This window comes from Atractosteus spatula (genome assembly GCF_055471065.1).
Source record: "Atractosteus spatula isolate fAtrSpa1 chromosome 16 unlocalized genomic scaffold, fAtrSpa1.hap1 SUPER_16_unloc_2, whole genome shotgun sequence".
In the NCBI taxonomy this organism is placed as follows: domain Eukaryota; kingdom Metazoa; phylum Chordata; class Actinopteri; order Semionotiformes; family Lepisosteidae; genus Atractosteus; species Atractosteus spatula.
In genome coordinates this window covers 739,173-763,658 of record NW_028296632.1, presented here as the reverse complement: position 1 = coordinate 763,658, position 24,486 = coordinate 739,173, and the positions used below count along the sequence as shown (strand labels likewise).

At 44.9% G+C, this 24,486-nt stretch overlaps 1 non-coding gene across 1 annotated transcript; it reads left to right on the top strand.

Moving 5' to 3' along the window:
- Positions 1-8,360: 8,360 nt before the first annotated feature.
- On the top strand, positions 8,361-8,431 carry trnag-gcc (transfer RNA glycine (anticodon GCC)). The gene has a single exon. It is a non-coding gene; the product is annotated as a tRNA-Gly (tRNA).
- Positions 8,432-24,486: the final 16,055 nt, after the last annotated feature.

Sequence of the window (24,486 nt, the reverse complement as noted above, 5' to 3'; positions counted from 1 at the left end):
CATTAACAGCCTTCAGACTAGATGAGGTAGAATTTGCTAATTCTTCTAAAGTCGAGGCCATTTGAATTAACTCTCGACTCAGAAAGTTCATGCCGGCTTGTGGAAATATTATACCTAAATAATATTCCCAATCAGCCAATTTTCTTTGTGGTCTGTGGTTAGGTCCGAAGGGGCTGTGGATTTGAACACGGATATGAGGAACCACATATCCTAAATAACATGAGCCAGACCACTGGGCTGGCAACCATGGGTAGGCTCGTTTTCCACAAATGAAAGATGTTCCGTTTGGCGCTCCCCATGCCTCTGAAAATAAGAAGCTTATACTGAATTGTGGGGTGTGCCGATCCCATCCTGGAATTTGGAAGGTAGAGGTGGATATATTTGCAGCGATGGTAAGGTTGCAACGACTCCATCCAACCAAGTGCAGACCAATTAGTGTGCTGAAAACATATGTTTCCCTCACGTTCCTTATTGAGAGTCAGGTATGGTGGTGTATGGCTTCTGTTATATTTAGGAGCGTAAGAGCCTGTGAAACTCGTGGGCTCTAAGCCTCGCTCCTGTAGATATTGTAATGTTGTGCAGGTTAAAGTCGTGTTATGGCAACCCCCCATAGTTTGTCATATTAAAATCTCCTAAATTATCCCTCCAAATGATCATGCCTATGACTTCCTCGAGACGCCAAGGAATGGCTCCCATAGGAAGTCCTCCCTGTACATATTTGGGTAATGTGGCACACACCCAGCAGGCACTTTGGTTGGTTTTCTTAGCTGTCAGATAGGAGAGGCCTAAAAAGGAATTAATTCCATGTTCTCCTTTGTGGGAGAGATGATCATTAATTCCTGCGGAACATAGTCCTACAGCAACAATTATTCTTATAAACAGAAATGATTTCTTTCTGAGTCTGTAAATGGGGATGAGGCTCGTCGGCAGTGTGGCGCGTGGATCCAGCGATCTTTTCCTTCCACTCGAACCGCAGACTCGGTTGTCAACAGGATCTGGTAGGGTCCGTCCCACCTGGGCTGGAGAACCTGTGAAGGAAATTTCCTGATCCACACCCACTCTCCTGGGATGAGGTTGTGCCCTCCTTCAGGTGGTGGTCCCCACGCCTCCAGGACCTGCTCGCGGGCTCCTTGGGTGGCCTCTGTCAGCAACTTGCAATAATACAAAGGAATGGTTGATCCATCTGAGGAAACCCCAGTCTCAGCACCTGTAAGAGAACTTGTTTCAAATTATTAAAGGCGGCTTTTGCTGCGGGAACCAAGGCAATCTTGTCCTTGTACTGCACTCCCCCCTTAAGCAGATCTGTTAAGAGTTGTGCTCACCCTGTAAGAAACATTGCACCCAGGCCCTGTTAAAATTTCACAATGCTAGACACAAAAGGGCCTTATCATAACTGCTTCTATTAGACACTCTAAAGCTGAAGCAACTCAGACTTGTGGGTTTCCTCATCAGGGGAAGCACTCAGAATACCATCAACATACTGAGTGATCACAGCCAGTTGAAGCTACGTGATACCCTGTTCTGCATAGTCATTCTTTGTAATGCATAATATTCCAACCCAATAGATCTGGTATAAAACCACCCATTAAAATCTGGTACTCGGCAAGTAAAACTTGCTGTCCCAATACTCCTGTGGCCTCCTGCCATCTTCCCCTATACATTGCTCTATAGTACACTGTTGAACAGAGGAGTGAAACAAGCAGGACAGTAGTGCTCCAGTATCCCCTAACAGAGAAACCAACACTCCATTAACAGTACATTTTTATCCACTGGACTGGGACAGACTTAGGGAGGCTACAAGGGATTTACAGGATCTAATCGTTAGGTAAACAGATTTTCTCACAAGACGTTATTCTCCCCAGTCTCGATTCTAAACCTACAGCGTTTCAGCATGTCTGGTTTCGAGACATTCGAATAAAACCAAATTGTTTCCACTATTGCAACTAATTGTATAAATTACAATTTATAATAATTTATAATAATACAAAAACTGTTTAACTACTTTTACGTCCACCTGTACTGTACTTATACGTTTCAGACGCTCTTATATTTTCCAATCTCCTTAAGTTGATTTTCGTCAAGTCTCTTTAGTTACGTCTCTAGCCAGTCCCGCTGGCTAAACACACTCACACCGTCATTTAGTATACCAAAACTCACAGTTACACACATACATGCCGGCACACAAATTCATAAAACACACATACACATCGAGAATATATTTTTCTCTTCGTAATACAATGTGCTGTATTCTTGTTTTACTTCTACATGAATCCTTTTAATTCCTGAAGCGCACTCCAGGTTCGCTGCATTTCTAATTTCGGGTGCGGTACTTTAGCCCACCGGTCAATATCTTACGGTTTTGGATTTGATCGTATGGGGGAAATCAGGGAAGGTAGGTGCGATTGCAGACCCCCTCGACGGGGTGCGAGACAGTGTTAGAGTGGCGCTGTCATCAACGGCGCCAGCCCCTGCTACATCAAGTCCTTTCCCACTTCGAGTGAAAGTACAGATCTGCGGGCGCCCTCCCTCTAACAGGGGAGACCCTGATCCGTCTTTATCACACTCATACCAAGTGTTATCCCAATCAGACCCCCCTTCTCCATATGGCCACTGAGGGAATTGATCCCAATTATTTTCGTTTCCTGCCTGTTTGTTCCCCTGTGGGAGAGCAGGATATAACTTAGTCGCTGGCTGCAGCACATTAACCAGTGCAGCGTGACCAGAAGTTAATTCCTTCTTTAGTTTCTCATTCTCCTGTACTGCCTCTTTTAGCTTTTTTTTTTATACTCTTTCGTAGCGAGTAAAGTATATTTTCTTCCGGGTTTTTATTTTCCCCGTAAACACACTTTTAAGTCACATCCCAATTTCTTTCTTTTTCGTCATGTATCTGCCACTACTGGTGCCGGCCGTGCACCAGGGTGGGAGCTACATGCTTGTGCTTTTGCCAATCAATACTCATATGCTTTCTTTACAGGCGTCTTCGCCCCAAATTCCCTCTGACAAACTCAGCTTTTTCCATATTTTTCTCCTTCTTTTCCGTCAACTTACACTTTTCCGATATTTAAACGGACCCTTCCACCACTTTCTCAAACCATCAGTTAGCGCACATGTTCGGTCTCTTTAAGATTTACTTTTGTCGTGTGTGAGGTAACAGCTCATTCAGTAGGGGGATGCTTTCACTTGAAAAACCTGTGCATTCCTGCACTCATTCAGCCAAAGGCGTCTGTTACCTCCAGATCTAAATACCTCTCAGAGACTTTAGAGAGGATTTACACCGCACTGTTCACAGGTAAGAAACGAGACCTCGAAAACCCCCTTTCTTGATCAGTAATTCACCATCCCCAGAACGCCAGCATCGCTGCTTTTGCCCCGGGGTGGACTTACGCACTGAGCTCAATCAGGGCGATTCTCGGGTCTCAACGTCCTTTAAATCCTGCTACTTAATGCTTTGCTCTTTTATTATGAGGTGTGTTTATGTTAGTGTCGTGCGTGTGTATATGTATTTCACAAACAAGGAAAACACCAAAAACATACATGCATATATCTCTTCTACTCCTGTTTCCTTTAAAACAAAAAAACCCACGCCACGCCAGAAACCACGCCACTCCAATCTGTGCACGATCAAGGCGTAGCTAATCTCAGGACCCCGGGCGTAATTAAAGCCCACACCAATCCTGGATTATACGTGCATTTAATGCACCACTCAGCTCCATAACCCCGGGCGCAATTAAGGCCCACACCGATCCCGAGCCACAGAACTCCGGGTGCAATTAAGACCCACACCAGTCCTGAACTACGTGCATTTAATGCACCACTTGCTCTAGAACCCCGGGCGCAATTAAGGCCCACGCCGATTCTGAGCCTCAGAACTCCGGGTGCAATTAAGACCCAAACCAGTTCTGACCTTCAGAACTCCGGGTGCAATTAAGACCCACACCAGTCCTGAACTTCACGGTAAGGGTCCAAAACCCGTTCAAAACTCCACGCGCAATTAAGGCATACACCAGCTTCGAACGCCTGTACACAATACCGCGGAACCCCTGCCAGACCAAATTCTGGGCTTACAGCAACCAACCCATTACATACACCGGTGCCTTCCCCGGGCCAGAGGAATTCAGAAACTCACGTTTACTCCGTCATCTCGGGCGATTCTCGCAGGGAGCAGAGATTTCCCAATCGGTCAGAGAGAGTCGGGACTTTTAAATAAAAGAGGAGTCCTTACCTCTTAGTTATGTGCGCGCTGACCGTCTCTCCTGCCGATGGGAAGTTCTGCGCCTTCTGGAGCATCCGCCGACTACGCCAAATTTGTTGTAACAGAAGAAATAAGGTTCTTAATCCTGAGATGAAGTAAAACAGATGAGTTTATTGCATGCAAGGAACAATAAAGCCGAAGTCTTGTTTCCCGCAAGAAACAACAAAACCGAAGCATTGTTCAACGTACTGTTACAAACTTTTGGGTTATATAGTGTTTTCTTCTCCGTTTCTGACGTCACTCGGTCTGATGGTAAAGAGGGGGGTTCATGGTATTTGGCCAGTTTACGATGTTCTGGGCAAATGGTCAGTTTAACATTACACCCAGGGGGGTTCCTAGCTTGCATCTGCAATCCTTATCAGTTAACCCCCTTTCCTGGCATAAACCCCAGCTTGTGACTTAGAAGTCTAAACCCCCTACAGAAAGGATTAAATTCAAAACCCCGTCTTCACATCTTTCTTCAGCTGCAAGATAGCAATGCTAACCACTTCGCCACCATTATAAATGGATGGATATTGAAGTGGAAATCTAATAAGTAAATTGATTCTTAAAAATGTAGAGAGCTTTGAAAAAAATATATTGGTGCTTTTAGATAATATATTTCAAGGATGTAACTGCTGTGCTACAGTGCGTGCAGAATTTTAGAAAACAGTTCGTCAACAAAGTACACTGTTTAGGTTAGTTTAGAAGACAATGTACCAAAACAATATATGCTGTCTGGGTCATTAGAATTAGCTGAAAGTAACCGATAAGCTTTGAATAACAAATCTAGTTTTTCTTCTCTCGCTCTATGATGTAATCTGTTTTCTCTTAGAGAAAGGGGAAGTTTTAGAAGGGACCAAGTGCTGAACTTTTTTACAGTGCAACGTCTTATAAAAACCCTGTACTGCTTGTAACAAATTGAGTCTCTGGTTGCACTTTGCGAAGTGGCAGCAGGGCTCCCAATATTGCAATATTGAAATAAAGACCTTACTCAGGTGAGAACTCTCTTTTGTGGCTTCCTTGATAGTTATATTTCCATGACAATATCTTAGTTATCTTTCTAGTTCACAGGTTTGCATGCATGATTTAATTTTGAAAGCCACTGAGACATCAGGTACTACTGTTGTATTTATGAAAAAGAAACAAAACAAAAAACATACTAACAACTGTGCCATCCTACTCCTTAGTTAATACATTTTATTATTCATAAACAGTTAACATTGTTAGCAAAATATTTTGAATTATATTTAACCCTATTTTTTCTTTAGTTTTGTATTTAACTTATTATATGATAGTCAGACTTAATGTATATTTGAACAATGAAAATATATTTTTACAAGATGCGGGGGAAAGTGCAACATCTTATTACAGTGCTAAATTTAATATTATTGATTGCTAATAGTTTATGCTAACACCTAACTTTCTTAATTAGATGTATTTAAAACAGTGAACTAAGTGTAACATACTATTCAGAAATACAATCGAAAATAGTTTTGTGGTGTTTGTATGGATGAAACGTTTCTAAAATGTATAACGTAACAAAATTAAAGACGATTAAAATCTGTAATCTTTCCACTTGTAATGTCATTAGACAGAACAACACGTTTCTGGTTTGTTTTAATTAGTATTAGTTAGTAGTTAGTAGTTTTAATTTAATTAGTATTGCAATTCGCACTGATTCACTTGCGAAGATATGGACTTAAGAATATTCGTGCCTGGTCAAAAAATGGCATTAAGCACTTAAAATTAATATGGTTAATAATAGTAAACTGTAACATGCTGTAACAAGATCGGTTAAACTGCGAAGAAAATGCTTTCAGAGAAAATGTTTCAGGTGTGAAGAACATAGATCTCCAATGCAATTTCAACCAAACCTGTTCCCACACACCCTGTCCCCACTACCATTAGAATATACACAAAGCACTGAAATCTTTCGAGCTAATGATCAGGTGACCCGAGAGAGAGCGAGAGAAACACCAAGGGGTGCGGAACCAGGGAACTATTTACATGGAAAACGGGCGATCTCCCCAGACTGTCCGCCCGTTTCACTGTTACCTGGATACCTCTTTATTTAGAACTCACTAACACTGATTTTTAGTTTAGAAGGATTCAAGTAGGGTTTTAGATGAAAGGCAGCGACCTTAATCAAGCCCAAATCATAATTGAACCCATTCAGAGCCTACATTACATTTTAGCGTTTCATTCTGAGCAGAAGACCCTCACACCTGAAGAAGGCTTGCGTTTTCTCTCTTCTCTTTTAAGCATGTGTACAATGTGTAATACAATTAGAATGTGTAATTACAATGCGAATCGTATGAGGGTGGGGGGGGAGGTGTCTTTCGCTGGAAATCTCGCCTGCTTCTACTTTACGAGCACAACCCCCTCTCTGCCGGAGTGCTGGCTGTGACGAATTAAACCGGTTTCACAGGTTTCAATCACAGACCATGTGACATGGGAGTCAGGAAACTAACACACAGCGCCACCGGATTTGATAACACTATAAAAACGCTATAAAATAATGTGACTAGGCACAGAACAAGTTTACAGCACAGTACAATAATAAATGCTGACCATGACTTTAGAAGCATAAATTGCCTTACACTCAATTTAAACACAAGCTGTCTTTAGCCCTCTAAGCTGGTTCATACAGAAATGTAGAGATCCAGGCTCAGAACACACAGCTTCATTAGCGAATACATATGCAGGACAACTAGAGAAGACGTTTTACAGAGGATGGATTTTTAGAAACATCCCATCAGTGACATCACTGAAGTCAACTCCTAGGTACTGTAACTGTCGTGTGGATAGTTTCACAAGAATCAGACAAAGGTTTAAGCATCGCTTGTTCTAGATAAAACTGCAAAAAAAACAACAACAACCCATAATGTACTTCTTTGCGGCTCTGTTTGCCCAAATCATATATTCACAACGTGAAATCTAGAAAATAATATTACGTAACCAAAATCCGCAATATGGAAACAGAACCTGTGTAATTGTTGATAGATGATGTACTCGTAACATTTTTTCAAGACGAACTACAACATTTAAAAAATGACTTGTATGTACTTGATATCTCTAATCAATCCAGGGGTCCCAGCACAAAACAAAACTAAAACGCATACCGTTTCGCGCTTCTTATTAGTTGCTCAAAAGTAATTTGACCGTATGAAATGCATAATATAAACCTAGAAACATATACGTGAGCAGTACTTAAGCACTGTAGTATCGGTGTTAAGACATACCTCTCAAATACTGTAAATCAAGTTAAAAATATCTCAAGACCGATTCTGGTCATAATGAAACCATGTTTCGTGTATGTTTTCTTTAAAGTACCGAGACCAGCCATATACTGTATGTTTATGTTCCAAAATTAATATCGTTTATGGCTTCACACGCGTTGCAGTATGCTCCTATTCTTTTTATGCTCAGCTACTAAGATTTCCCTTCAGTGGTAAAATCAGATATGAATATTCAATACTTAAACGGGCACAGTTAAGACATTAAATATACATATACATACTGTATACAGTCCAGTTTTCATACGGTAATATGTTTATGTTCCTAAATCAATCTCTTTTATGAGCATGTGAAAGGCATGGTGAATCGATTCTCAAAAATTACTGTACTTTGCATGATTGGAAACAAATGCGTGATTGCGAAATGCTGTGGTGTTACTTTTACAAAGACGGTCAATGAAAAAAAGAATGTTGACCAGGGCAATACTTTGAGTTTACACTTACAGCTTGTCCAAGGTCATTCATTATTAATACTATTAGTAATATCTTCGTTAAAGACTTTGATGGCCACAGCTCAAACATGAGAGGTTGAGCTTTATTAGCTCCACCTTGTGGAAATTCCGGATACTATTATTTTGCTTGTCGTATTATAGGAGAATTTACGGTAACTCGCGGTATTTACCGGTAGCTTGAGGTAGACTGCGTACAGCGTACCGCAAAATAATGCGGTATCGCCCGCGCATTTTGAATGGCTGCATCTGTAGGCTGCCAAAAGTCTCCGAAACCAAATTTTGATAGCAGAAAATTCTCACTCGTCCAGAAGTTCCCTTGGGACCCAACATCCAGCACAGAGTGGTAAAAAACGTCTTTTTTGTAGACCCTTGCAGCGTGCATTGGTGGTTCAGTGGTAGAATTCTCGCCTGCCACGCGGGAGGCCCGGGTTCGATTCCTGGCCAATGCAGTGGCTTTTGCAGCGAGCGGCTCCATCACTTGCATCCCCTTTCAACTCGCAACTGAAAACCCACTGAAGCTTAGAAGCTGTGAGCCAGGTCAGTACCCGGATGAGGATGACCTACAGGGAAAAGCAAAGCTTACAGCTGGAAGCGGTGTTAATGGAGCCAGCGGTGGGACGCTCACCCTGAGGTCTGTGCGGGTCCCAATGCCCCAGTATAGTGACGGAGACGCTGTGTGGTAAAAAGGCGCTGTCTTTTGGATGAGATGTAAAACCGAGGTCATAGCTCTCTGTGGTCATTAAAAGTGACCACCAAAACCTTTGACAAAAGCTCTTGGTAATTGATGGTCTTCAATAATGCTTCTCCTTTAGGTACATTTGAAATCAGCTGAAAAATGCTGTGAAATGGGGGGGGCACTTCAGGCCAGTGTAGGATTTGAATTTGAATTTTTGAAGAACCATTAAACAGCACGAGAAAGCCCGTACACTGAATTGCAGGGCTTTCTATTCAAAGAAGGACAAAAGAAACTTCCCTGAATTCCATTTTTTGCAGCACAGAGAGGACAGTGGGAACAAGGCCTGTTAGCTCAGTTGGTTTGAGCGTGGTGCTAGTAACACCAAAGTCGCTGGTTCGATCCCTGTTCGGGCCAGGCAGTCTCCTCCTCTCTTGCCAAAACCTGTTGCTTTCTTGCTGTGGTGAGATTGGTGGTAATGCAAAGACGCCACATACTACCGACAGACGAGAGTGTTGCGGGAGAAGAGAGAAGTGATGGAAGATTGAAGAGTGTCCTAGGTGGAGCCAAGATGAAGTGTCACAATTGCCTAGGGGAGGATTTCAAATGTTTAAGATGGTAAAAATAACCGGAAGTGATCCCCCAGTCCGGCGCAGTCTGACGTACTTCTGTCATATAAAGTAAAACTAGATGTCGAACTGGAGCCTCACCATTTGCATAAGTGAGGCTCCAGTTATACATCTAGTTTCACTTTAAATGACAAAACTGAAGAGACTTAAAAGAGCTGGAGAGGATTTCTTACAACTTTTGAGCCGGCACAGTTTTCGAAAACGTTTTCTTCACGCTGCACTATACAACACAGACAGCCAAGAGTCTCCAAAACAAAACGAATTGACAGATAGGAGAAAAGTCCCACTCGTCCTAAAGTTCCCAAAATCCAGCACTGAGCGTAAACAAAGTGTTCAAGTAGCGTGGGAATGCTACCCCTAATGCTAGCTGGAGTTTGAGCGTCTGGTTCAGAGTTTGCTCAAGAGTTTACCTTTCACAGATGCGCAAAGATGAATGTTGAGGGTGCACGCTTCAAGGCGCCTTACAGTGCAGGGAGTGATTAGAGACGATTCGTGACGTGTGCTCGTTCCCATATACCGTACGCCCCGGGTTGCAGTGCTAGGATGACGTCCAATACCGCTTCGGCACGTAACGGCATTATATTCAAGTGCAGGACATGAGGGTTTTATTTTGTTCGTTTTGTTCTGCTCTGCTTTGCTTTGTTTTGCTTGCCATGGCGTTTGTAAGAGCGTCAATAAAAAGGCGATTTCTGCGTCTAACACGAATGTAAGAGCTATTTCAAGAGCGGCTTCTAAAATGCTTGTAGACATTTGTCTGTTGTTGATTGTTTTTTTGTGTCTAACAAAGTGCCATTTTCCTGTCCGGACGGGGAGACTTTATCATTCCCACATGAAGCAACCCTTAAGTCCTCTGAGGTGTGTCTGTCTGCAAGGCTTGTATTTTGGAAAGGTTTTTTTTTTAATGGAGAACGACTTTGAAAAAGGTTTCCGCCGGCGCCTCGCGATCCATGTGAGATTGTAGCAAGAACGCAGCAATGGCGGCGCTTGCTGTAGTCGTGTCCGAGTGGTTAAGGCAATGGACTAGAAATCCATTGGGGTCTCCCTGCGCAAGTTCGAATCCTGCCGACTACGGTGTCCTCCTCACGTCGTTGTGTGCCGGCGCAAGCAAGGAAAAGTGCCTTTTTGCTTTTCCTGGTGGTTTTAAAACGCGAGATCGCTTGTACCCGCTGCCTTGGAAAGAAATGTCTACATGTTTACTTGCACATTGTCTATTGTTTGTTTGTACATTGTCTTGATGCACTGTTTGCACTTTGTCTTGTTTTTTACACTTGTTTTACAATCGAGAGACCTTCTGTAAGTAAGAATTCCATTGTACCAGTACCGGTTACATATGGCAATAAAGTTCAAGTTCAAATGCTTCAGCGTCCGCAAACGGCATTTTGCAGCTGGAAGCAGATGGCGACGCTTTTTGCGGTCGCGTGTCTTGTGCCCCATTTCCGGCCTTTAACATCGAATCAATAAAGCTGTTAGAACCGACACCATAGGTGCTTTTCTTACAACTTTTGATCTGACTCAGTTTCGGAATGCAATTCCTGAACACTGCGAGAGACAACCTACAGATGCAGCCATTCAAAATGAGCGGTAAAAACCCGTGGTACAGTAACCAACCCGCAGGGCACCGTAGGGCACCGCGGTAAGTGATTGGCTGGCCAAAATGACCGACAGGGGCACTCGTGGTGCATTGGTTGGTAGTGAAAAGATTTAATCATCTAATGTCTTTACTGTGCACATTTCAATCCGCTTAGTTTTGAATATTTATATGGAATTTTACCACTAAAGGGAAATTTTAGTAGCTGAGCATAAAAAGAAGAGGAGCATAACGCATCTGAAGGTCATAAACGATATTAATTTAGGAACATAAACATTACTGTATGTACATAAACTGTACTGTGTATGGCTGGTCTTGATAGTGTAGTGGTTTGATGGGTTTACTGAGACAATTATCAATTGTAGCAGTAATCACGAGGTTGTTCGTTGGGGCTTTTAGAAAATCAATCGTCAGAACAACTAACAACGCACACACACGGGTTCAATACACGAGATACATTTATTAATATAAACTGTGCACCAAACATATACTAGTCTGCCTGGATACGAGCGGCAGACCTTACTGTGAGGGTTATCAATATACAAGGTATATAATCTCGAAGAGATGCAAACACAAAGAGATACACAACAGAGAATATATGTCAATATATATCGTTCGGTTACCAAATCGCTAATCAGTGTTATTACCCACTGTTACTCTAAACTCGGAAGTAAATACATTACTCATGAATTAAATTGATAACAACTTGTGTTGAGGTACAATTAAATTCTCGAGACGCAATGTAGAACATGGGGTTTACTTATCCACTGTGTTTGGATTTGGAATTTCCCGGCACGAACACCAAACCAGCTGACAGGCTCTGTTGCAGCGGTTGTCCAATGGGCGTTGTGTCGGCGTCCTCTGGCAACCGGCCAACCAGTCGAGGTGCAGCTCGGAGTAGGACGGGCGGAGGAATCTGACTGCGGCGCGCAGGGCAGTCGTTGCTCCGAGGGGATCTACCAGCATTCACGTTGGTAGAATTCTGAATACGTACGGGATCCTCGGCCTCGTGCTTAGAACAAAGTCCAAGTCCTTTTGCAGACAACAGCAGTTGTCACGTGATTGTCTCTGAGGATGCGCGAAAATGGCCAAGGAGAGCCCAGAACTGAGCTTGCGCTCCCTTTTTGATCAAGACCCAGATGTGTGCTGATTGGTTGAGAGTTTGGCGGGCATTGGAGACCCACGTGGTATTACCACGCCCTGCCAGTCCCTGATTGGTTGGTCAAGGTGAGATATAAGTCACTTACTCTTGACACTTAGAAATGCAGTCCAGATGTCCATTCGGCACTCCCTAGACAGATAGGCGCCAGTGGATGACCATTGATCATTATAGCCAGGCTTAGCTAATTGCATCCCCGTCTGGGAGCTTGCTTCTTATCAAAAGAAAAACATCTTAAATCAGCTTGCATGAATTCTTTCTCTGTGGCTGCACCACAGAGATGGAGGGTGAGATGGGGCCTCCTTTAGGAGCATACCAACGCTTAATTCTGTCTTATTAACAAGCATTGCCGCTACATATCCCCCCTTTTTGAAGGTCACGAGGTCCTGAGGCGTTGTTGCCTTCAAAAAAAAACAGAGTTAAGTGATGTTTGTTGTACCACGGTGGATTCTACCACCCAATATTCACATTACCTCTCGAGAATTTGTACAGGAAATAGTGTTGGAAAGAACGTTGCGTATACCTGCTCTCAGTTATAAGGTACCTAGGAATGAGGCATTGGGCATCATCATTAGCTCTAGACCTTAAACTTCCGGCAGTTCACTATCAGTATCGGATAGCTCTGCAGCAGGCAGACGTTTGGGAGTGGTTACCTGATTTCGGTGATAAACCATTGCTCCCTTTGTCTCATTCAAACTACCCCGCAAGGCTTTGATACAAGAGAACAGCATCCAACACATTACCCCAGCCATGATCCAGCTACCCAGCAGCAGTGTCAAGATGACCACGTTTATTGTTCCTAGCGCCCCAGAGGATCCACAACGACTGTGCTTGGGACCTACCAGTGTAGTTTTTAAGTTTGTGTCGTTAAGAACAAATTCGACTACCTGTACACCCTCAAGACTTACTGTCTCTTGGATTCTCTCATCCAAGTCAATGCCGTGTCCTCTGAAAGCGTCCACAATCTCGAGTTCCGTTTCGTATAGTTCTGACTCCAGGTGATACAGTGCTAAATCGTTGAGATGCACTATCGCTCCTTCAGGAACTTGTAGAAAAACTGTTTGGTTGGGTAGCTGCACTTCGGTAGCTGTATCATGCCTGTCATATGTTATTGTAACCGTTAACTGTGGTGTGCTGACCAGCCATTTCTTTCCCACCTGCTCAACCTGGGGTTCGTTAACCTCACTTTTGCTCGTCACTGTGGCTTTACACTTTTCAGTGGCAGCCCCCTTTCTGATACCACACAACCTCTGAGTTGTGTCCCTAAGGAATGGCTTACTTGGGCATACCCAGTGGATATCCTTGGTTGATATACACAGTTCCAGGTTTGGAACAAGATACAAATTTGGATCATCCTCCTGGTAAGCTACGAGCGGTGGGGTGGTCAACTTCACATGCATGTCCCCCCTCCAGAAGCCAACGTTCGATATAGACTTGAGTCTATAGATATCCTTGCCACTCACGATGGGAAGGTTCAACAGGAAACCTATTTCCTTGGCTTCAGGGTTGACATGTATAGGAATGGCACTGCCTAGACTGTATGCAAAATGTACCTGTAATGGCTGCACCATCTCAGAAGTGGTTGTCCTAAGTACTTCTTCTACTAAGGACAGTGGAACCAAGTAAGTTGGAATCTGTCCCATGGCTAAGCTAGTTATCTTGGCACTAAGCTCCCTAAGCAAATCCTGCATCAGCATCCTGACCTGTTGCACGTAAGCATAATCCCACTGTAACACGTCGACAATCCTGCCCACGGTGTGGAGGGTGTTATTTAACACTGCTGCATGAAGGTTTACTGCTAATATTGTGCCCTGTAAGGTTTTCCCTAGGCTTTCCAGCCGCTGCTGCTGTTGATACAGCCTGTCCTGAATTTCTGGCATTTCCTTAAGTAACCCAGACACCTGCCTTCTCAGGGTGGTCAGGGTGACAGTGTAAGCAGCAAACAGACCAGCTGAAAATAGCGAGCCCACGGTGGAGGCCGCAGCAATCAGACCCCCCAAGAACCTTTTGGGGCGGCTGAGGCCTGTCATCTCCTCCTGGCTGACTGTTGCCTTCCTCAGCTGGCGGAGCATGTGTATAGTGTCTAGCTGGGCATGCCATACAGCATCCCTAGCCCACTGCCTGCCATGATGGGACACCCTACTGTTCATGTTGATGTGCTTCCGAAACACATCACTTGGGTCCAGCCGCACATACACTCGCTGAGTATATGTTCTGCAATTTGTTAACAACAATCCGGGAGCGTCCTGCAGGACTATGCCGGTAGGAGGACCGGGTTCCACAACTTCAAGGGGCTGTGTCGAAGCGATCCACAGCACTGTCAGGACCAGCCGTGGCAGTTTTAGGATTCCCATTCTGGAACACAGATGAGGCACATGGTACAGTTCCACTATAATTTTGAATATATTTTCCTAGGAGGACCTACACTACAGTACCTAACTACCTGCAGCTACAAAGGGGCACCCCCCTCTTGATCGGGTTTAGACTTTTAACCCTATTCTGTGTCCTCCGGCGCCATTTGAGGTGGGCGATACAACCGGAGGTGGTTGCGATGCACCCACTTATAGACCAGAGATTGCCTTCCTTTTTCAATCCGAATTCGATAAGCTACCGGTGATACCTTATCGACAATCTCGTGGGGTCCTGTCCAACTGGGTAAGAATTTCCGGGCCACCCCTGTGGGTTTGGCAAATTGGAAGTACAGGACCTTGTCTCCTACTTGGAGTTCCTGGTTAACTGCCTTTCGGTCATAGTATGCTTTCCTACCCTCTGCACTCCTTCCCAGATTGTTCTGGGCAAAAGCAAAGGTTGCCTGCAGATGTGCTTGCTGACACATACTGATGGGCCGTAGCAGCCCCCGTCGTGCTCAGGTCCTCCACCCCATAAAGACAGTGTAGGGGAAGAGTCATCTTCCGACCTGTCATCATCTCAAAAGGTGGGACCCCCGTAGAGCAATGGGGCGTGGCTCGGATGGCCATCAGAACCAGGGGCAGCTTAATGTCCCAGTCCCTACTGCTGGTGGAGACAAACTTTTTGAGCATACTAACCACCGTTCGGTTTGCCCTTTCTGCCTGGCCCGAGGATTGAGGGTGGTAGGAGATATGCAACTGGGCCTTGACCCCAAGCATATTCCACAGGGTTGCCATTACTGTAGCTGTGAAATGGGTTCCCCGATCCGAGTCCACGGTCAGGGGGAGTCCCCATCGACTGAACACATGGTTCACCAACAGCACTGCACTTGTCTCTGCCGTGTCGTTGGGTGCTGGGAGGCACTCAATCCATTTTGTGAATGCACACGTAACCGTGAGGAAATATTTGTTCCCTCTGGATGACCTCACCAGCGGCCCCACCCAATCCATTTGTAGATTGGACCAGGGGAATGTCATGCCCTTTTTCTGGAGTGGTGCACGGTGCAAGGGCCGTGATGGTTGGAACTGGCTACACGTCAGACACCCCTTTACATACGCGGCGATGTCTTGGCCCATGTGAGGCCAGAATGCCACCTGCTGGATAGTGTCGTACGTGGCCTTGATTCCCCGGTGACCCCCACAGGGCTCGTCATGAGCGTGTTGGATCATGACCCCCCGATGGCAGCGGGGAACTACCCACTTTGGGACACCTTGTGCAACTGGTACACAAACCAACAACCCCTTTATAATTTTTAGGTTGTCTTTCACCTCTGCCAGCTCCTTCAGCTCTGGAGACTGGCTCAGCACCTGCTCCGAAAGAGGTTGACGCACTGGGTCAGCGATATGCTGATACATTAGCCCAATTGCTGGGTCCTGTTTCTGCATTTCTGCAAGATCGGTGTTAAAACCCTGTGACCCAAGCACTACAGATTGAGGGTCAGCTCCGACATCCTGTCTAGCCCTGCTTCGGGTGACCGCCTTGACCTCAGCCACGGTTTCTGGGGGTAGCCATTCCTGCTGGAACTGCCAGGGTTCACCCTCTAAGGCGCCAGATTTAGCCAGCCGGTCGGCCTCATCATTCCCGTCTTTGTCGGGTCTCTTCACCTGGGAGTGTCCCTTCACCTTCCTCCAGTAAACCATCATTCCAGCCTCGGTCGTGAGCTTGTCACTGGCCAGGAACAACTCTTTGTTCTTTACTTCCTTGCCCCGGGCATTTTTCATGCCGTTACCCTTCCAATACGGAAGATGGGACACGAAGCTATGTCGGGCGTAGTTCGAGTCACTACAGATGACAAATTGTTTAAGGCCATTTGTCAGGGCCTGCTGGAGGGTGATCAGCACCACAGCTACTTCCGCATACTGACTAGTCTTTGGTCCTAGCTTATAGCGGGTCGGCCCACAGGGAGTATTGTCTTGCCAGACTACTCCTACCCCTGCTAGCACCTGCTGTTCGTGGCGAAAAGAGCAACCGTCAACATAGGCCATGGGTAAGCCCTGGCCCACGTTTTCATCGTAGTACCGGTGATTGTTCGGTAGCTCAGCAGCGGGAATTGTTTCTGGAGCTTCCATGTCAGTGTCACAGCCGTGACACACTTGGCCCAAAGCCAGGCCCTGTCCCAGGTACATTTTCTTGCTCTGTGCATAACGTACCTCTATCTCATAGCCTTGTAGGGCCATCATCCATGCCACAATCCTGCTATTTGACACCCTGCCCGCTTTGAGTCTCTGGCTATGCAGGAATGTCACAGGTTGGTGGCAGGTTTCGATGATGATCTTTTGTCCCCCTACATAACTACGGAAGTGTTCTACCGACCAGACCGTAACAGGGCCTTCTCGCAGTCCAAGAACTTTTGCTCCACTGGGTTCAGGGCTCGACTGGCATACGCCACCACCCTTCGCTCTTGGTCATATTCCTGACTCAGAGCAGCCCCAAGGCAGTGCTCTGAGAACCCTGCTTCAAGGTAGAAGACCTTATTTTTGTCAGGGTAGGCCAAGCACGGCGCACTACCGAGTCTGCGCTTCAGCTCCATCACAGCCTGTTCTGAGGAAGGTCCCCACTCAAAGGGCACGTCTTTCTGCAGCAGCTTGTGGAGGGGCCTTGCTATTTCAGCGTAATCCTCAATGAACTGCCGGGAATAATTACATACTCCCAGAAAGCTGCGCAGTTCAGACAGGTTAGTGGGCGACTTCATATTCTGGATAGCTTGGACTCTGCTGGACTGTGGCTGTATGCCTTGGGCTCCAACCAATAGTCCCACGTACTCCACTTGGGTCCTACACCACTGTCCCTTAGCCAGAGACAGTTTGGCCCCTGCACGGGAGAGCTGGGTCAACACATGCCTGATCTCGGCCAGCATCCATCCTCTGTCCCTTCTTTAGGACAAGGCGTACCGGAAACCCTGCTGTTGACGCAGGAACGATCAGGTCCGATTCGTTTACTACCTGGCAGGCCTGAGGAATCGTCTGACCTGACCGAATGTTCTCGGGGTCGCCGCTTAGAGAGTGGGCATCTGGGTTCACCCGTGTCCACAGCACACTGTTTACTGTGTCCAGCTGGGCGCCCAGTCGAACCAACAGGTCTGCACCAATACAGACCGAATGGGTCAGCTGAGGTGCTACCTGGAAGTAGTGAGCAAACTTCCTTTTTCCGATGGAGATGGAAGCTGCACAGCTTCCTTTGCTCCAAATGGACCTATGAGGTGGGGGTGCCCACCACAGACCCTGTGATTGCGTCACCAGGGTCACCTGACGGCTTCGCGACAGGTCCTCGAACAGACCTTCACTGATTATGGACTTCTCAGAGCTGAGGCTGAGAATTACATCATCAACCTGCACTTCTGCCACCTGGACCCCTCCCACCACCATGGGGTGGTAGTCCTTGTCCCCCTGAGGTACCAGGGCGCACAGAAAGGACTCCCATTCATTACCGGACAGGGAGATCCACTCTTCTTCAGGGATGAAAAAGGGGTGTGCTTTACCTGGCGGGTCAAGCAGCTGCTCGGAGCACTGCTCCTGTAGTTGGGAGACCGTGGGAGTGCTGGCCTGGGCAGGACTTCCCTGTAGTTTTGGAAAGCAAGAAGAGACATTTATTTCTCGTCCAGAGGAACCAGGAGAATCCTCCAACTCAGCTATGGTGTTCAGTGGGCACTGTGTGATCACAGCATAACCACTGAACCCCCCTTTTTGCTGTACGACAGGCTTAGGGTGCTTGACCTGAGCCCACAATTTTCCACGCTGGCAGTCCACCAGAGGCTCCAGCCTGTCAAGCAGGTCTTGGCCAATGAGTAGTGGCTCTGTTTTAAACCTAGAGATGTAAACAGGATGCACCACGTTCATTGGCCCGAACCTAAGTGCCACCCACACTCGGTGTGTGATCCTGGCATGATCCTGGGTATAGCTGGAAATATCTATCTTACACGGTTCTACCTTAAGTCTGATGCCTTTTCCTTTCGCTACTCGTTTGAGCTCGCTGAGTAGATCGGCTGACATCAAACTAATTTCAGCCCCAGTGTCAACCAGTGCTTCTCTATGTAGCGGCGAGGCTTAATAATAAGGCAGAATTAAGTGTTTCTGAGCTTCCCAAATGAGGCCCCATTTCTCTGTTCATCTCTGTGGTGCAGCCACAGAGAAACTATTCATGCAAGATGATTTAAGGTTTCCTAGGACAGCTCCCAAAGGGGGATGCACTTAGCTAAGCCTGGCTATCATGATCAATGGTCATCCATTGGCGCCTATCAGTCTAGGGAGTGCCGGATGGACATCTGGACTGCATTACTAAGTGTCAGGACTAAGTGACTCATATCTCACCTTGATCAACCAATCAGGGACTGGTAGGGCTGAGTAACCCACGTGGGACTCTGATGCCCATGGAACTTTCAGCCAATCAACAAGCTGAAGTTCCTCCAGGTAAAAACAGGCAACACAGGCCTGGAGATTCAGATTCAACAAGATTCAGAGATTCAACAAGATTCAGATTCAACAAGATTGAGATTCAGATTCAGTAAGATTCTGGAGAGGATTCTGTGGACTGTTCTAAAGGGAATTCAAAGGAGAATTCCAGGGCAGGACGGCCCAGGAGCAGAAGGCTCCCAAGGGCAGGACATTCTCGCAGCGCGCCTCCTGACCATCCCGAGACTCAGCCCGGACAACCACGGAACGGCCAGTGTGTCCGAGTGCCAGAACTTTCCTTTGTTCTAAGAGTCTAGAGTGGAGGTTGCCAGAGAGTAACCAGCAGCAGGCCTCGTGGACAGGTCAGAACTGTGGACAGCTGAATCACTATTCAGAACTAGCTCTTCATCAGGAACGAACCGGTCCTCTTCCTGACTTGCTGGGACCCACAGTCATCTTTTCTCCTGTGCACAAACTTTGCTAGTTAAAGCCAACACTAACTAGCCGGTCAGTGAGCATCTGCAGCGCACCGTCGCAAGCCGCACAGCACAGCCTGGCACGGAGCCAGAGAGCGCGGATTGGACAGCAACAAGCCTGCAGCTGATTGTTTGTGCCTGCAGGAGATCTGAATCCCCAGAAATTGGATGAGTATTCAACTTCAATGCATTACAGCTCGAGAATTCAATTGTTATCCCAACCATTTGATATCAATTTAATTCCTAAGAGTTATGTACTTGTTTTGAGTATCTAATGTAGAAGTTGTAACCAAGTTCACTTTACGAAACGGTCTTAATGAATGATATACTGAACGTATGTCCTCTTGATGTGTAACACTTCGTAACTGATTGAATATATACCTTTTGTATTCTGATAACCCTCTCGATAAGATCTGTTAGGTTTACATGCATATTCTATGTATTAATAAATGTATCCTCGTGTATTAGTACCTGTGTGTGCGCGTTGTTTGAGTTATGTCGCGTGGTTGGATTCTAAAGCCATCAAAAGAATCAACTTTGTGATTTACTGCTACAATTGATAATTGTCTCAGTAAATGCCCAAACCCTACAGAACTGGTGCCTTCAGAGAGCCACTATGATTACATATTTGGCGTCCCTGAACGGCTATGAAACACTACATCTATCTAAGACGTTTTCAAGAGAAACCTTGATATAAATACGCCTTGCTTTGCCTTTCTGGCTGAGATTCCCTAAGAATTGTTGGAAGCCTGCCTTTTCTTTGACTTCAGGGGCGGGGTCAGCGCCCAACTCAGAGTCACAGCCTTCTTCCAGGCAGGAACCCTCCCACCCAATCAGATAGACTGAGGGAGGGGTTTGGGATGGATCCCCGCCTCCTCCAGTGAGAAGGGGCGTGGTCCCACTAAGCTCATTCACGCTTCCGGCATTCAGTGCGGAAGGTTTACCCTGTCCTGATCTCTCAAGCAGGGCTTGTTCAAGCCTGTCCAGGCGGGTTGCAGTCGACTCCCTTCGTCCAGCCTTCTGATAGGCTCTGCCTGTGCCCTTGCCTTCCCCGTAGCGCTCACGGCGGCTCTGACGCTTAGTGCGGTCCTGCCTGCCTATTTTGCGCCGGGGCTTAGCGGGCTCAGGAACCTCAGCTCCCTCGAGCTGAGGCGAGTCGTCAACCCTGCTGGCTTTAGTGGCGAACACGGCCGTTTTAGCAGGTTTTCGCTCTGAGGAAGCAGAGACTTCAGCTCCCCAGGCTTTTTGAGCCAACCTTCTAATGTCAGCCATTTTCATCGCTTTTGCATCAGTGTGCATCACAATCATTTTCCTGATTGAGGGATGCAGATTAGCAATGAATAAACCTTTGAAATTCACGTTCTCTTCGCAACCCTCTTCATTCCGCCCTGCAAAATAAGTGCGCCTAAGCCTCTCATAATAGTCGCGAGGGGCTTCAGCTTTTTCGTGCTTAATATGGTGCGCAGCGGCCACGGCAGCTATGGGATCGATAAAAGCCGAAAATTCTCCGATCATTGCCTGACACAGCTCCTCAAAGCTATTACAGACCTCCGGTCCTTGTCTAGACATCCACTCGTGGACCGCTCGGCTAGTAGTTTTCCTTACTAACATAGCCTTTTCCTGTTCGGACGCTCCGGGCATAAACTGCAAAGTACAGATGCAGCCATTCAAAATGCGCGGGCGATACCGCATTATTTTCCGGTATGCTGTACGCAGTCTACCGCAAGCTACCGGTAAATACCGCGAGTTACCGGTAAATACCGCTAGCAAAATAATAGTATCCGGAATTTCCGCAAGGTGGAGCTAATAAAGCTCAACCTCTCATGTTTGAGCTGTAGCCATCAAAGTCTTTAACGAAGATATTAATAATAGTATTAATAATAAATGACCTTGGACAAGCTGTAAACTCAAAGTATTGCCCTGGTCCACATTCTTTTTTTCATTGACCGTCTTTGTAAAAGTAACGCCACAGCATTTCGCAATCACGCATTTTTTTCCAATCATGCAAAGTACAGTGATTCACCATGCCTTTCACATGCTCATAAAAGAGATTGATTTAGGGACATAAACATATTACCGTATGCAAACTGTACTGTATACAGTATGTATATGTATATTTAATGTCTTAACTGTGCCCGTTTAAGTATTGAATATTCATATCTAATTTTACCACTGAAGGGAAATCTTAGTAGCTGAGCATAAAAACAATAGGAGCATACTGCAACGCGTGTGAAGGCCATAAACGATATTAATTTTGGAACATAAACATACAGTATATGGCTGGTCTCGGTACTTTAAAGAAAACATACACGAAACATGGTTTCATTATGACCAGAATCTTGAGATATTTTTAACTTGATTTACAGTATTTGAGAGGTATGTCTTAACACCGATACTACAGTGCTTAAGTACTACTCACGTATATGTTTCTAGGTTTATATTATGCATTTCATACGGTCAAATTACTTTTGAGCAACTAATAAGAAGCGCGAAACGGTATGCGTTTTACTTTCGTTTCGTGCTGGGACCCGTGGATTGATTAGAGATATCAAGTACATACAAGTCATTTTTTAAATGTTGTAGTTCGTCTTGAAAAAATGTTACGAGTACATCATCTATCAACAATTACACAGGTTCTGTTTCCATATTGCGGATTTTGGTTACGTAATATTATTTTCTAGATTTCACGTTGTGAATATATGATTTGGGCAAACAGAGCCGCAAAGAAGTACATTATGGGTTGTTGTTTTTTTTTGCAGTTTTATCTAGAACAAGCGATGCTTAAACCTTTGTCTGATTCTTGTGAAACTATCCACACGACAGTTACAGTACCTAGGAGTTGACTTCAGTGATGTCACTGATGGGATGTTTCTAAAAATCCATCCTCTGTAAAACGTCTTCTCTAGTTGTCCTGCATATGTATTCGCTAATGAAGCTGTGTGTTCTGAGCCTGGATCTCTACATTTCTGTATGAACCACCTTAGAGGGCTAAAGACAGCTTGTGTTTAAATTGAGTGTAAGGCAATTTATGCTTCTAAAGTCATGGTCAGCATTTTTGTACTGTGCTGTAAACTTGTTCTGTGCCTAGTCACATTATTTTATAGCGTTTTCATAGCGTTATCAAATCTGGTGGCGCTGTGTTAGTTTCCTGACTCCCATGTCACATGGTCTGTGATTGTAACCTGTAATACCGGTTTAATTCGTCACAGCCAGCACTCCGGTTGTAAAGTAGAAGCAGGCGAGATTTCCAGCGAAAAACACCTCCCCCTTCTTCAGGTGTGAGGGTCTTCTGCTCAGAATGAAACGCTAAAATGTAATGTAGGCTCTGAATGGGTTCTGACTTGCTTTAACAAAATATGTTTACAAATCCTTTCACCTGGCATTTTCGTAGTTAGAAATTATGGAACGCTCTGTTAAAAGCAAGGGAGTTTTTATGTCCGTTGCAGTTCTTTTGCAACATGAATATAATTATATCGTTATTAATTTCTTGAGATACGCGATTCCATATTATATTCCCTTTTAATCAAATTCTAAAAGTATGCTTGTTGACTCCGGTATCGCGTTAGTTAAAGACTTCGATGCTTAAAATGTTTAGGAGAAATGGAATACTGGTGTGTATGTTTTCTTTAAAGTACCGAGACCAGCCATATACTGTAAGTTTAAGTTCCAAAATTAATATCGTTTATGGACTTCACACGCGTTGCAGTATGCTCCTATTCTTTTTATGCTCAGGCACTAAGTAAAAGGAGATGCTTCATATTGCTTGACTAATTTTAAAAACTAAGTTAGAAATGCAGACGCTCCCTCGGTGCGCTGCTCTGGTGCGCCGGCTCTTACACAGTGCCTGTCTGCCGTAAGCGTTACAATATACATACCCAACACTGCTTGTACCCATCTGTCATGCAAATAAAACACCTTGAATTGAATTGAATTGAGGGGAGAGGGGGGAATACTAAAGCCAATACTGGCTCAATACCCTCGATGGGCTTTGACGTGCTAATGCGTTGGTTTAACAGTCCGGGTGTGGCAGGCTTCCAATGTCAACTCGACTCGATTGGAAGACAATGAACGTATTTTGTGATATTTAGAAATATAAATTTGTTTGGTGCGAGTGAGGTTTTATTTAATCTCTGACCAAGGGAAACGTTTCATTTTTTCAAAGAAATGTTTGTTAAAAAATAAAGTCATAGTTCTATGGGATTCAATCACAGACCATGTGACATGGGAGTCAGGAAACTACTGTAACACACAGCGCCACCGGATTTAATAACGCAATAAAAACGCTATAAAATAATGTGACTAGGCACAGAAAAAGTTTACAGCACAGTACAATAATAAATGCTGACCATGACTTTAGAAGCATAAATTACCTTACACTCAATTTAAACACAAGCTGTCTTTCTGTATGAACCTCTAAGCTGGTTCATACAGAAAATGTAGAAATGCATTAGCCTGATTATGATTAAAAAACACATAATTAAACACGCGTTTGCGATTTAAATCAGAACACGATTTAAATCAATATAAATGTTTATATTGTAACGCATACTGTCCAGCCTCCATTTCTCTATAAAAATTTACTCTGTTGCACACACACACACAATAGAAGGAGGAACCGCTGTCAGAAGGGAAGATATGTTCAAAATATCGCAAATATCGTTCATGTTGCGATATTTTGAAATATAAAAGTCAATTTATTGTCCATAATATCGCTATTCTATTTTTTCGAAGAAATGTTTGTTAAAAGAAAAGTCCGGCACCAGCTGGATTCGATCACACAACCTCCCAGTTGCTAGTCACGCACCTAGACCAGTCGGCTAGAAGACAGCTCGCATGAACAGGCAGGCGAAAAAAGCCCTACACAGCCCTGTCGCAGCACACGAATACCGTTATTAAATTCTTTAGATACGCGATTCCATATTATATTCCCTTTTAATCAAATTCTAAAAGTATGCTTGTTGAATCCGGTATCATGTTAGTTAAAGACTTCAAAGCTTAAAATGTTTAGGGAGAAATGGAATACTGGTGTGTATTTTTTTCTTTAAAGTACCAAGACCAGCTACAGTATATACTGTATGTTTATGTTCCAAAATTAATATCGTTTATGGCCTTCACACGCGTTACAGTATGCTCCTATTCTTTTTATGCTCAGCTACTAAGATTTCCCTTCAGTGGTAAAATT